The 15,132-nt window shown below is 40.2% G+C and overlaps 1 long non-coding RNA gene across 3 annotated transcripts; it reads right to left on the bottom strand.

Annotated features, from left to right (window-relative positions):
- Window positions 1-1,124: 1,124 nt before the first annotated feature.
- LOC143662966 (uncharacterized) lies at window positions 1,125-13,072 on the bottom strand. Of its 3 annotated transcripts, none has more exons than XR_013165682.1 (5): window positions 12,669-13,072; window positions 11,279-11,357; window positions 9,794-9,827; window positions 9,423-9,552; window positions 1,125-1,522 (listed from the first exon to the last, which is right to left on the bottom strand). It is a non-coding gene; the product is annotated as an uncharacterized LOC143662966 (long non-coding RNA). The 3 variants fall into 3 exon arrangements; XR_013165683.1 differs by lacking the exon at window positions 12,669-13,072 and adding an exon at window positions 12,375-12,505; XR_013165685.1 differs by lacking the exon at window positions 9,423-9,552.
- Window positions 13,073-15,132: the final 2,060 nt, after the last annotated feature.

Below are 15,132 nucleotides of genomic sequence, written 5' to 3'. Positions count from 1 at the left end.
ATTAATTCCTTTGACAAACAGAAATTTTAATTTACTATAATAAAATTTCAATATTTTCTTTTGTGGCTAGTGCTTTTGTGTTTTGTTACATTATCCTTTGCGATACTATAATTACAAAGACTGTCTTCCATATTCTCCTTGAAACATTTTCAAAGTTTTGCTTTTTAATACTTTAATACTTAGTCTCTCTGGAATAGATCACATATAGTATGAGGTAGGATAAATTTCATATTTTCCCCATAACGGATGCCTAACCCTTTCTGACAACATTTATTAAACTGTTCATCTTTTCCCCATATTTTCAATGCTGTGTGTTTGTGATGAACCAAATTTCCATATGTTCAGGAAGGTATTTGGTCAGTTTGCCTGTTGTTGGGCCATTATTTCAAAATGTTAATTCTATAGCTTTATAAGCTATCTGATATGGCAAGAATTCATACAAGGTAGGTGCAAATCTTTTCATGTTTCACAGAAAACTTCTGGTTAGGATATCCACTGGAACAAATTGACTCTATATATCACTTAAAGCCAAACGACATTTTTATGTTGAGTCTTCCCCTTCATGAACATAATAAAATCTTACATTTATTTGTTTAAAAAATTTTTTTTCCAAAGGGTATTAGAAATTTCTCCATGAAGATCTTGCACATCTCTTGTTAGATATATTCCTAAATTTCACATATATATGAATTTCACCATTCAATAAATATTATCTTTTTTAAAATTACTCATTCTAGGTGTTTCTTAAATCTAAATATGCAACTGGATTTTGCATATTGATGTCCTAGTCAACCAATTTGCTGAAGTTTCTTAGTAATGATAACTTGTATTATTTTCAATTTTTATATAGACACTTACAACATCTATGAGCATTGGTAGTTTGGTTTCTCCATTTCCTATCCTTATTTTTTTTTATAATTTTCTTGATTTACATTGCCTAGGACATCCAGGACAATACTGAATAGAGAATCATTGTCCTGCTCCTTTCTCAAAAGAAATGTTTCCAACATTTTACTTTTAAGTATGCATTATAGGTTTTTGATAGATGCCCTTTATCAGGTTAAAAAAAGTTCCCTTCTGCTCCTACATTTATATGAATTTTAAATTATAAAAATTTATTTTATTGAATATTCAAAAAAATTGTCTGAGAATATGTTTCTTTTCCTTTATTCTTAATAAGGTGGATTATGTTAATGTATTTAAAAACGCTAACCCAAAGTTGCATTCCTGGGATACATGGAACTGTGTCAAGTTATTTTACATTTGTATTCATTGCTAGAACCATTTTGAAAATATTGTTTAGAATATTTGAATCTGTTCATATGTGAGACTGGATCTGTAAGTTTCTATAAGATTGGAATAATATGTTCCTTGAGGGTTTGGTAGAACTCACTTTAAAACCATCTATCTAAGCCTGGAGTTTTCTATGTGGGAACATTTAAACCCAGTGATTTGATTTCCTTAATGATATGGTAGTATTTAGGCTTTCTGTTTCCTCTTGAGTCCAACAAAATGGATGAACCTGTAAGAAATATAATAAAATAAAACAGAAAGTTACTTTCCACTATTGCATAATTCAGTTAAGAGGAGGAAACCCATGAGTATTACCAAACAGGAAATGCAAACAAAACCCTGGTATTTTAAGACACTTTTAAAATTAGTCAACCCTAAACAGAAAAATGAGGTCAAAATATTGGACATATGTTACATAAAGCTCTGAGTCACTCTTATGCTATGCATAATTCTAGGGTGCAAAAATGATTCAGAAGAATTTTTGGATGCTGAATGTGTAGGAGACAATCGATTCACTTTGATTGCAGTACAAAGAAAGTGGTATATAAGGTGAGGACAAGTGTATGCTATTAGGGAAACATAATTTATATCTATATTTCTTTAATGTAATATGCATTTCCTTTTTATCCTTGCCTTTAAAAGGTAGCATCAGAATATACCTATAATCAATGAACTCTTGGGATGAAGGGAATATAGTCCTTATTATTCATTAAACTGCTACGGTATTTTTTCTCATCTCTATACTTTTGAGTATGCACTTCCCTTTTCCTCATCATTACCAGGTAGACTTCTACTAATTTTCAAGACTTGGTTCAAGCCAAACTATTTTGTGGTAACTTTCTGAATGTTTTCCACATACATATAAAACCCATCCTTTGATTAAGAATAAAAGACCCTAATACAGAAGTATTTTTTCTGAATTTTTGAGTCATTGTTTCCGACTGGGATGTGAGATCCCTGAGAAGGGGCCATGTCCTAATTACTTGTGTCCCCTGCAGACAGTGCAGTATCTTACACATAGGAAACAATTATTTTTCAATAATGTTTACTGAAAAAATTAAACTGTGCTTATGGCCATCTCCCACATCCTTATTTCTTACATAATTTACCTGTCTGCGATCAGAGAACCATGCCAGAAATGAAACAGAGTATAAAATCTCAGCAGATAATTTATCTTCCCACTTCAAAATTCCTTATTATTTGGCTATTAAGATTGGCAACTAGGTTGTAAGCAAGGGGTGGTGGCAGGCTTTTACATCTCTTTTGTTTTCATCCTGAGAAAAGTCTTGCCTTCTTTTCCAGTCTGATGCTGTTGGATTTAATTGCCCCCCTGGCCTCCAGTAACCAGACCTATGGTGTAAGCTTATACCTAATTAGACAATCATGCAGGAAGCCATGGCCCCTGCCATTTGAGGGATGATTTATTTTTCTTTGCTGTACTCAGGAAAGTAGAGACTGCAGTCATTTGATAGGTCAAGCTGCTCCTTCCCGTGTCCCTAATCATGTCTGTCCACTCCTATGCCTCCTTTGGCCCTATGGGCAGGTATTTCTCTCTGGAAGAACATCCAAATGGATGGAAAGGCGGTCCCCTGATGTGGCATTCTGATTGCATCTCTGTCCTCTGTTGAGCTCCCTTACCATGAGTCTGATTGCACCATTCGCCTACTTAAAATCAACACCTGACTCCACAAAAACTCTTTAGCTTAAAAAGTCACTCCCTCAGGATCCAGCTTACCTCTTGGATCTTGGATTCATGAGGCAAAATGCCATGCAACTGGGAAAACATGTACTTCCTCAAACATAACACTCTATTTCTAGTTCCTAAACTTAGTGTTGTTCTGTCTGTAGTGCTCTTTCCCTGAAGCCCCCCTCATCCCAACCCATCTTTCATTCTACTCCAAGTTGGCAACTCAGTATGATGCGTCAAAATTCCACTTGTGCTTCCTCCTCCAGGAAGCCTTCTATGACTCCCCTAGCCAGGATTAAGTTCTACACTTGTTTTCTCATTGCTTTCTCTCACACCATTTTCTAATTTCTGATTTATAGTTCTTATCTTCCTACCAGACTATAAACTCTTGGAAAATAAAGTGAAAACTCTGTCAAAGAACCAAGTAGGTGCCTAGCACAGAGTAGGCCCCCCAGTAAATACATTTAATAAGTGAATAAGTTCATCAAAAAGGAGTTGAAGGGACCCCAGATGTAAGTGCAGGAATGGGAGTGGGGAGAGGCCAGGTGGACACGAAGCACTGGGCAAATGGAGAGGCATTTTGTCCAAAGAGTGTGATTTGTAGGATGACATAATGAGTTTCTTAGGAAGGGCAATGACTGGATTTATCAGGGTTGATAACTGTCCCCAGGACCAGGATCCCAGGTAGTAAGAAATAATGGAATAATGACAATTTTGGACCTTGCAGGGATGTGGAAATACCATATAGAGAAGGAATTCACCTTAAAGGGAGCAAGTAGGTACATAAAATTGGCCTTGAATACAGGTTGGTGGTCAGTGAAGAACAGTGTATTGAGCAAAGTCTAGCACAGGGTTTTCAAATTGTCTTGCAATATGAACTCACGGGATTGTGTGATGTTTCAAGGTAGACAGGGCTGTGGAGAATTGAAAGATGGAATTAGGCTAAAGAGCAGAGCCACTAGAGACGCTACTGGGTACCAGAAAAATACGGAGTTTAACACCTGTGGGAGGGGTGCACTTTTCCTACACTAGAGTGACAGTGGGTAGCTGAATGTAGTGACTGCTGAAGAGGAATGGACACTGCTCCCAACCTTAAAATGGCACACCCACCCTGGTGACAGAATCCAAATTCTCCCAGTCAGCCTATATGTATTATTCTCTGTCTTAAGTCTGACCCACTTCCTTGACCTACATTCATGACTGGTTCCACGTTGCTTCTGACCCTTCCAGTTTTTGACCCTGATGAGGATCTCTTATTTCCCCAGCCTGCCTCACTTGTCTGACTTGATACGTGACATCATTTCCTTATCCCTGATCTTCTAGAGAGCAATTTTGGTTATCCACTCTGACTACCCTGCCTCTTGTTGTCTCCAGCAAACATTCCTGCCAGTACATTACAGTTATAGCACACTCTTTCCCAGTGTTTTCTCCCAAAAATCTTGCCCCAGTCCTGTCATGGAAAACAGAGACAGAGTAATGCCTTCATGTCAACATGGATAATGTCATGACAGCCTATAACCTTTTCTCTGAGCATTAATGCTCTTTTGAAGATCCTAAAGAAGGAGTAGGTTTGACTAGCCATGTTTATGCCAATACACTCCACCTTCTGGCTACCACCAGTTCAAAAGTGGGTGCACACCCAAATCAAGGGCAGTTTGTGAATAGGAGGTAGGTTGGGTTCCTTCAGAGAGACTCAAACCATATAGCCAGACAATGGGTGGTTGAATGAAAGGCTAGTTATACCTTGTGACCAAGCAGAGAAATTTGGGGGCAGAGAGAGAGTTGGGAGATTCAAGTAGGCTCACAGGTAGAAACAGAATCCCCATAGCTATCTAGATCCCTGTTGATGTTCCATGAAGTCCAGCTGTGTTTTGCTTCCATGAAATGTCCATGTATCCATTTAATGCCATTCTGGTCTCTGTTTCGCTTTCTTTTAGGTAGTTTGTGTATAACCTCTTGTCTTTGCAAACAGAGCTCTGAGTGAGAATTAGAATGTGAAATGGGGTAGAAGGATATCAACTGGGGGGTAAAGGAGGGGTGGGATCTGGTACATCAGAAATGGGAGTTTGATAGAAATTTGAGATCTACAGGGTGGGTTTTGGGAGGAGCAGAGGGGCAGTGAGCAGGTGCCAAGAGTAGGCAAAGAGGAGAGTCCCAGAAATCTCTGGGACTAGGAGAGCCACCGCCAAGGGTATCCTGGTGAGGACTGGGATGGGATTTCCAAGCAGGGGCTTGAGTCATTTCTGGGACAACTTTCCTTGTCTATTCTCCCAGGCTGGCATTGCCTGGGTAAGCTTTCAGTAAATTTTAGTATTTATTATGCCAAGTACTGTGATAGGAGTTATATAGGCATTAATTCATCTAATTATCACAATATTTTGAAGTATGTCTTACTATAATTCTCATTTTACAGGTGATACAATTGATATTTTGGGAGGATAGGCTATCTGCTCCAAATCACACAGCAAAATCAGTAGAGCCAGGATTGAATGTGCTGAAGCTCATGCTCTTTAGCCTGACTTTATATCTCATTTACACATAGGTCACAACATACTTTGTTTTAAGCCTGTCTGATGATTCTGAGAAAAATCACATATTTTCCCATGCCCTGCCTCTTTTTCTATAGCCAGGTCATGCTGCATGCTGGAGATGGTTGTTGACTGCTCTCAACGAGTGTGGCCAAGAAGCATTACTAAAATGTGAAATGATTTTCTTTTGGAGGGAAAAAACATGAGTAATAAGTACTGGATTCCAAAAGCAACAAGCATTGGGTTTTTTTTTTTTGCCTTTAAGAAATGTTAAACTTGAAAGGGCAAGGCTCTTAAATTGCTTGTTTGAAGATCTCAGACTATTTTTTAAGACTTCAATCTTTAAGGGATGAGGCTAGCATTTAAATATGTAGGTTGTATTCAGTTTCTGTCCCTGGGAAGATAGAAGGGGAGCCAAGAAACATTTTCTTTGTTACAGTGAGAGCCTAGTTTCTCCAGTCTCAGGGTAGCTTCAAGTTTCTCTAGGGAGGCAGAATATTTTACTATAAATTTAATTTTAGTGCACTATAATTTCAAAAGCCATGGTTTGCCACCAAGGTAGTCTGGGTCAAATGGAGCCACTTGCTTACAGAAAGAACTTGGCCAAATTCTTTAATTTCCCTGGGCCTCAGCTGTTCATTTACTCAAGGGAGATAACTGTACTGACACCACAGAATCTCTTAGGAAGGTAATCAGATAAGGAATGCAGAGGCACTTTAAATTGGAAAGGGCTCTTTAACTGTAGGGAATTATTATCACACATTCTTCGAGGCCCTATTTTCTTTGAAGGACATGGTTTTGGCTTGCAGAGATGGGAGCAAAGGACATTCATTCATTCAATATTCACTGATCATCTACTATATATTGTTCATCATTACATCCATGAAGCCCAACATGATGACCAGGATCAACACAGTTCCTTTCCTTAATGGGTTCAAGTCTGGCAGGAAACAATTTACTGTGTTAGAGAAGGCTGTGATAACTAAAGAGTCTGCTGTAATTGAAGATGCATAGGAGTCCTTAGAAGTATCTTCTCAACCACATTTGGGAAGAACGATATGCTATGTATTCTGGCACTAAGTAGACACTCAACAAATATTTGTTGATGAATGACTGAATGAAAATGATACTTAGCTGAGAACTGATCTAGGAGTAGCCATTATCCAGACAAAGGGTGTGTGGTTTTATGCGTTTGGGAAAGGGTGTAGAGTATTCCAGGCAAAGGGAACTGTATGTGGAAGGCATGAAGGCATGAGAGAACAACATGTTTAGCACTACCATAGCATAGAGAATGGAATAAGACAAGACCAAGGCAAAATCAGCAGCAACATTACTAGAAAGTCCATTGTAGTCTGGGTGCAAGAGAATATTTCTAGAATGATAGCAGGAACAGTTTTCCTTGCCCCTTACATTTCTATCTGGAGGGCCTCCAGCAACTCAAATTCTTCTGGCCTCTCTCCTCACTCCCTCTCTTCATGGAGAGAAAACGCTTCTGTGATTGGTGGGTGTAGGAGTCAATCTGTCTGCCCACAGGAAGCTTGTGTTCTGGTCTAGTCTCAGCCTAAGCAGCCTGCCCTGATGGAGTCAGAAGTTTCCCACACCCTCTGTGCCAGGTGGTAAATTTAGTTCTATGCTAGAGTGCTGTTGACTTAAGACTTTTTGGCTATAGCTAAAGTCATTTCTCTAATCTTGCTTTTATTAACGTAAAAGCTGATGTTGTTATCTATTATCTGCCTTGTTCCTGTTTTTATCTCTGTTGGCCCTGAATGTATGAGGAGAAGAAAGGCACATTACTTACCGATCCCCTAAAGTCCTAATCCATGGGATTAATAATAGAGAGGTGCTTAATGTGGGTGCAGGGTGCTCAAGCAATGGAGGTCAGAGGTGCTGTAGTTAATTTCCCCACCCCTGTGCTTCTTGCCATGCTCTATGTATTTTTCAGAGGTTCAATTTCCATCCAATAAGAGTGGGAATTTGAGACTTTCAGTTTATAAGTCACCTACAGATTTAGCACTATGGTATTTTCCTGGTTAAATACTTTGATCCATTTATTTCGAGTACTGATAAAAGAGTTTGATGACACCTTGGCTCTTCCGTATATGGTGCTGAAGGCAAAGAAAGGGTTGGAAGGTGTGCTTGTCTGAAAGTGTTGTATACCCCAGAAAAGCCATGCCCTTTAATCTTGAGTCAAGATTGTAGGGTGGATTCCCTTTTGACATATTGATCCACTAATCAATTGTGCAAGTCTTGATTCTTAAAGGTTTCTAATATTCATGCCTTCTTGTCCTTAGGTTCAGGATTTCTCTCTTTTCTAGCATAGTGTCTGGCAGTAGCCTCTTACACTTCTCCCTCTCTCTGGTCTCTACTAATCCACCCTCACCCTCTACTAATCCACCCAGATTAAAATCTTTCCAGGATTTCTGTGCTTTGATTGTATATAACCTGCCCCCACCTACAGCCTCCTCTCCTGTATCTGATATAATTACTGTTGCTTGTTTCAAGCCACTAGACCTTTCAGTGTATTGGACACTCTTCTCAGAATGCCCTGTTCAACCTCCCCTTGCCATCGCACTCCTGCACATCCTCCAAGATGTGTTTTAGGCATCCCTTCCTCCAGGAAATCCACCTTCCCTTATCTCCTACCAGTGGAGTAAGGCTGGCTCCATCGTGCTACACGAGCCACTCAGGTTTCCCTGTATCACAGTACTGGGCATGCTGTATTAAAATCGTATTTTAACATGTCTGCTTCCCACACAAGATGTGAGCTTCTTGAGGGTAAGGGAGTCAGTCTTATTTGGTTTTGTATTCATAGCACCTCAAACAGGGCCTACTACACTTCAGGTGTTCACTAATTTTTTTTAGTGAAAAAAATATATTCACCCAATTTACAATATATACACACTAAAGCACAAAATACATCTGCATTCTCCAATGTGCAGGTGCGTGTGTGTGCACACACACATATACCCACTTGCACTCTCCTTCCCCTCTCACTATCACACACCAGCTCTCTTTCTCTCTGATGCATCACAAACACACACATACCCAAAGGGTTCATGCAGGGTGCTAAGAAAAGTAATTGAAAGCTTCTGCTTTGATGTTTTTTTATTTCAGGAAGCTACTTGAACAGAGGGTAATTATTGCTGTTAATAGCAATAATTTCCCCATAATCTGGTTACATGTCCTATTTCATTTTAACGATCAGAGCAGCTGTCTTTAAACAAGTCTGGACAGGGCTCTGGGGACAGAGCTTCCTGAGACATATTCTCCTCGGTCTAATTACTCCACTGCTGGAGCGTGTCTGAGAAGGAAGCTGAGGGTGGGGGGCCAGGGTGGAACAATTTCCCTCTCTCCCAGCCTTCAAAAACACAAAACTTTTTGACTCTTTTCAACATCAATTTCACTGCGCCATAGGAGGGGAGCCAGATAAGCTTTCTGTGCTCTTCACCTCCCCAGGAGAACTCTCTGGAGGCAAGGCCACAATTCCAAGGGAGCTGGTTTTCTTTTCTTTTAATGGGCAGCTGATAACATGGAAAACCAACAACCACATCTATGCCTTTCAGACGCCCCCTTCCCCTCCCCAAGCAAAAACTTACTTTACAGAAGGAAATGAGGCGGCTTCAGATGGTTTCATTTTAAAACAAAACACAAGATCCTATGCCCGGTGCATTTAAACATTTGCTAAATCTATAGTGGCCGGCTCTCCAGGGCCTCAACCTCTGCGCATGCTCCCTTTGGCTTCCTGGTCTGGCAGTTCTTCTTTGAGCTTGTTGTGGTCAATAGCTCCGGCCAGACCTAGAGTTCAGTCCCTTTGAGGCCACCCACTAGGCTCTGTGGTCTCGGAAAGGCCCTGTATCTTTTTGTGTCTCTAAATTTTAATCCCTTATTTGTAGAATGTGAATAAAAATATCTACCTTGTAAGCCTGACCTGAGGATTGGGTAAGGCAATTGAGGGTATGTAGGTGGTAAATGACTGCTGCTGATCCTTATATGGCTGGTGGTCTTGGTGGGAGAATCTTCATGGTCTGTTTAAACACACCTGGGCTGAAAAATGCAAATATCAGCATTTCTAATGGACAGGATAAATGGCTATTTATGATACAATGGATTTCCACTAAAGTTCATATTTCCCAAATCACAAAGGAATGGTGATGACCTGCTGCAGGTCACTGGGTAGACTCATGTGGGAGAGAAAAGGATATCCTTGGCTTTTTCCCTCTAGCTTCCTGCACCTAACAGCTGTTTCCAATATGTTAACCAGTTAGGAAAACAGTTAAAATGATACCTTGGAAATTGTAGTCTCACAGCTATGGAAAAACCTGCAGAAAGAGATGGGTTGACTTTAGTTGGGTCATTTCATTTGATCCATGGTGGTTTTTATTTTATTTTATTTTTAAATGAAACAAACCATAAGAAAAATTATTGTTCTACAGGCACATTTTTATACACTCTTCCTGGCTTAAAAAGGGTTGATTCATATTGGAAGCAAATATAAAATATATAAAACAACAAATGGAAACATATGCTGGCATTACCTATGGTGAGTTCTTTCTGGACAAAAAGAAATTTCTTTGAAAAGAAATTATTTCCAGATAAAATTTCCAAATTTCCAAGCCAAATGAGGTATAGTTTAGACAGGATCTAGAAATCATCTTCTTTGTCTCACATAATATCACTAAAGTTCTAGGCTACAAATAGAAAAAAAAAGCTTCTTTGTTTGTACATTCATTCTTTTCTCCCTATGTCTCTGCCTCATTGTTGTGAGACTATGAGAGAAGTAGGAGGAGAAAAGACTTTGGAATCATAGTTGAATGCAATGCCTTAGGGATGTTCAGCATGATGATAAATTGTCACCACCCTCACTCAATTCTGAACCAACTGAGAAATAAAGACAAAAGTTTCACGGCTGAAACTGTAAGTTCTAGCTTCACTGATGATAGTATTACATTCAGATATAATGGCTTGGACTTGAGGCCAAAAAGACTTGCTCTTTCTTTCTCCAAGTCCAAGACTTTGGATTATGCATTCATCCAAAGGGAATGTGGGTCTGTCTAACACAGCCTGCTGCGAGAGTCACTACCCCTCCACTTTCTCATTCCAATAGCAAGAACTACAGGTGGAGGCTCTTAACTCCATCTGATCTAGAAATGTGGACCAATAGTGTCAGGCTGTCACTACTCAGCCATAAGAGAAATCATTCCTTCTCCCTTGGGAAGAATTGAGTACAATGTGGGGAAAATGGGTTGGAAGGCAACTAACTCCAAGACAGTCTCCTTAGGAAATACAAGGAGAGGGTAAGTATATGTAACAGTAAGTACTTTATTCCCCCTTTGAGTCTTATTTTTCTCACTTTATTGATGATTGATTTCCTACTTTATTACTAGCTAGCTCAGTAGATCTTTTTGAAGATTAACTTGGATTAAGGCATACAATAGGCACTCATGAATATTAATTACTTTCTACTAACTGACTGGATAAATTAGACATTAGACCTTTTTAGTGGTTCCCTAACTTTTCAGCAATAAAGACCTCATTTATTATAATCTTAGAATGGACCTGTGTTTTGAGAGATTTTTCCTATCAAGCTGATTAATTTTAAAATGGGGGAAACCCCGACACATTAACTATAGCTTAATAAATGAAAAGTTACAACATAGAACATATTTTCTCATGTCTATCAATACGCCCCCACCAATGTGATAGATTTCCAATAAAAATTGACTAAAAGCTTATCTGTGTGGACTCACTCTGGGAAATGATTTTGTCTTACCTGTCAACACTCAGACCAGAAAGAAGGTACATGGATATGCTAATGGCAGAAGTCAGTGAGTGATGGAACTAGAGGAGATCTGTAAAAACAGAAAATATAAATAAAATTGGAAAAGAATAAGTGTCCATTTGGAAAATTTGGAAATCAGAGAAACATTTTACAAACGGGCAAAAATCAGTTGAGCTAAAATGGCTAATATCTTGATAGAAATTTAAGGACCTTGTTAAGAACAGATCATCTTTAAGGTTCTCCCAACATTCATCATTCACTTATTCATTCAACAAATATTCATCGAATACCTCCTCTGAGCCAGATGCTATTCCAGGCAAAGGAGATATGGAAGTAAAAAGACATTTGAGGTTCCTGCCCTCATGGAACTTATGTTCTGTGACTTGATTACATTCTAATAATAAGTAAGCAATAAATGGTGAGGGCTGGATTAACTAAAATTAACACGGATAATTTTAGTTATACTTCTGAGCACCCCGTGATGTAGGTGCTGGGATTATTGCCTGAAACTGAGACCCAGAGAAGTTCAGTTACCTGAGCAAGGTCACTGCCTCATTAAGTTGCTTGCCCCATGGTTTTAATTCCTCCTGCTATATGCATGCTCTCTAACACAGGCTTTTCCACTTCTACCTCTTCTATTCCCTCTTCTGAAAGAGCAGGGTGTGGAAGCATAGAAATCTCTTTGTGACCACGTGTGTGAAATCAGTTTTTAAATTATCAAATCATTACTGCTGAATTTGGCCAGCCGCTAGGAAAATCCGGGTGCTTCTGGCACTCTTTACTGGCAAGGCATCAAAGCTTCCGTCCTAATGCACGGCTAGCGTTGAAACACGGGCGCAGGGAGCAGCAGAAATGTTCAGGTGCAGAATTGTTGGCAGGGATGATAAAGGAGGAACTCTGAATATCCAGCTTTAGGCACAGAAAACCCTGAAATACTTTTTTGAATGGAAGAAAACCCTAGTTTGGGATTGGGTCAGAATTTTCTCCCTTTGCCTTCAAGGTGAAAAAAAAGAAAGAAAAAAGCAACAAATCTCTTGGTAAGAGTTGGTAGAGGGTACGTGCAGGAACAAAAAAAGCCTGTTCTTACCTAGTACAACTGTATGCTAAACTGAGGGGCACTCAGAGTGTTTCGTGAAGGGTGACCACTCAGTCTGGGGCAGCTGTTGCCCTTAGCTGCACTTAGCTTAAAAACCACGCGCACAGCTTTCTTTCCTGTAGACTTACGTTTGGTTCACGCTGTAGGAGAAGATGAGAAATGATTGGGGAGGGGGTGGTGGTGGGTATATTTTCATTCTGCCACCCCCTTTGAACTGCATGCCACATGCTGCATGAGTTCCGCCCCCCACTCGACCCCACCCCCAGGCAATGGAAATAACATTACCTGCCTGAGGAATTTCAGAGTGAGAAATGAACTCACACCCGCGATGCCAGGACAGCTCCTGACACAAACATTTAACAGGGCGAGAGAAACGACTTCAGGGAAGGCAGCTATAATGGAGTAGGTGGGATCTGGGTCCCAGAGGTCTCTCCGAGGTCGCTCCCCACTGGGGCCTCCGTTTCTCCACATTTGAAATTAGAGTTGTTTAGAGGCTGAATCTGAAGTTGTCCTTCCATGCTCCTTCAACTGTGATTTGCATTTCTACAAGGGAAATGATGATTCCAAACCTGGCAGGCATAGGGAGAGCTTTTCTGTTTTTTGGTGGAGGAAACCGGAGCTCGAGGGGTAGGATTTGGAATAGGAACAAATGGAGCACCTATTTCTTTTTAGCCTGGGCAAAGGGCGGAGCCGGGCGGGACCGCGGGGCGCAGGACATGATGTCATAGGCAGCTGCGGATCCGCCTGGCAGCTAGGGGCAGTTGGGTCATGCTTCTTGATTCTTAGCCTGCTCCAAAACGGGAGCTGAGGTGTCATCTGCTTTATTTTTAATGAGTGACGTTCTTGAAAGTTAAAGAAAACCATTCCTTTGATCTGTCTTTTCCAGTTTCCTTCATAAAACAAAAATAATAAAAAGGAATTTGAGTATAATTTTGATTTTATTTCCCCTCCCCATCCCTCCTCGCCCTTCCCTTCTTCTTTCGAACCTTCCTACCCCACCCCACATAATAAATGATAATTTTATTTTTAATATGAGGCCCTTTTTGATGGCCCAACCCTTTAGAGCCAATTGTAACCCATCCAGGAAGACACACTGTCCTGCTAAGATTACTTGGAGGGCCACTGGTTGACCAAAAACTGAGGTCTCTGGATTTCACATCCAGGGCCTTTCTTCTATAGACAATTTCAAAACTGAAATTTTGTTTTGTTGTGTTGTGTTTTGAATTCTCAAGTTGTCACAGACCACTACTTTTATAAAATTCAATAATAATGGGTTAAAGTGAAAAAAAGAGGCGCACAGACGACAACCTCCAGTTTTTTTTTTCATAATTAGATTCAACTGACATAAAATAGCTATCAAATTGTTCTAAACATTTGCATGTTCTTAATTTGGGCAATCGACCGGGGCATATGAACTGTAGGTTGAGTTATGCTGGTCTATAGCTCCTACTCCATTATTTTTCCCCAACTCAACTCTTGCAGAAGAGGCAGCCACAAATGGAGAAGAGAGAAGCACTGAATTTGGAGTTAAGACAGGAAACCCCAGCTCTACCTCAGGCTGCCTGCGGGAGCCCGCACAAGCTGTCTTATCTTTGATGCTCAGGTTCATCAATTGTGGAGTAGAGAAAATAATGCCAACCTTTTAGGATTGCTTTGAGGATGAAATGAGCATTTAATGGTTGCTCCACTGATGCTCAGTTTTCTACTCCACAGAGAAGGAAAGTAGGGCTGACTGCTTCCCACTTTTTAAATGTACCACACTTTCCCCTCCTTGATCTTGATTTCTCTTTTTCCTTCTGATTTTTGTCCACCTACCCCCTTCTTCGGCTAGTTACTATTTCTACCCCACTACCCCATCCCTAAAAGGTCTACTTCTGATGCTACCATACTTGTCCCACTGGGTCTATAATTACTTGTTTCTTTTCCTTGACATCTGTAAGCTCCATGAAGTTCTATTTATTCACTGCTATTTTTCCTTACTCCTCCCAAGGTACCTAGCACACAGCAGGTGGCCAATAATTATTTGCTTAATGAAAATATAATATCCTTGTGGTTAAAATTTTGGACTAGTAGTGGGGTGAGGAAGTAACCTCTTCCCCAGGACTGACAGGGCACAGATCTCAGAAAGTTATCATTATTTTCTGTTACCCAGGCAAAGTTGGTAAAAGGAAGACCTGGGCTCCTGTCTGTTTCAATGGGGTACAAATTAGACTCTCTCCCACCAGAGCTTTGGCCCTCTGTGAAGTTGAGGAGAACAGAATTAGCTGTCTTTTATGTTCCTTCCATACATACTAATAGCAATATCCAGAATGTTGGATGGGGTGAGGCAGGCAGAGGATAGCCAGCATGGGGAGGGAGAAAAGGTACACTGCTGCAAGATGATTTACAATCATTGAAACCAAGAATGGTTGAGCAGGAAGGATCCTTAGAGATCATCTAATTCAACCCTTTCAAAGACATTCTAATGCAATGTTTAAATGCACGGACTCTGGGACCAGGTTGTCTGGGTTCAAACCCAGGTCTACCAGTTTCTTGGTGTGCAACTTTTGGGCAAGTTATCCATCCTCTCTGTGCCTCAGTTCCCTCAGCTGTAAATAGATATGGTATATCTAACTCATGGACTTGTGAGAATTAAACACATAAATACATGTAAAGTGCTTGGACTAGTGCCCGCTGCATAGGAAGCTTAAAGTGCCTGTCATGATCATCCTTTTACCTGGATGCCCGTGAGATCTCGAGACTTACTGAA

The sequence above is a fragment of the Tamandua tetradactyla genome, chromosome 2 (assembly GCF_023851605.1).
Source record: "Tamandua tetradactyla isolate mTamTet1 chromosome 2, mTamTet1.pri, whole genome shotgun sequence".
Classification (NCBI taxonomy): domain Eukaryota; kingdom Metazoa; phylum Chordata; class Mammalia; order Pilosa; family Myrmecophagidae; genus Tamandua; species Tamandua tetradactyla.
Note: the sequence above shows the minus strand (reverse complement) of the source record. Positions and strands in the feature narration are given on the sequence as shown.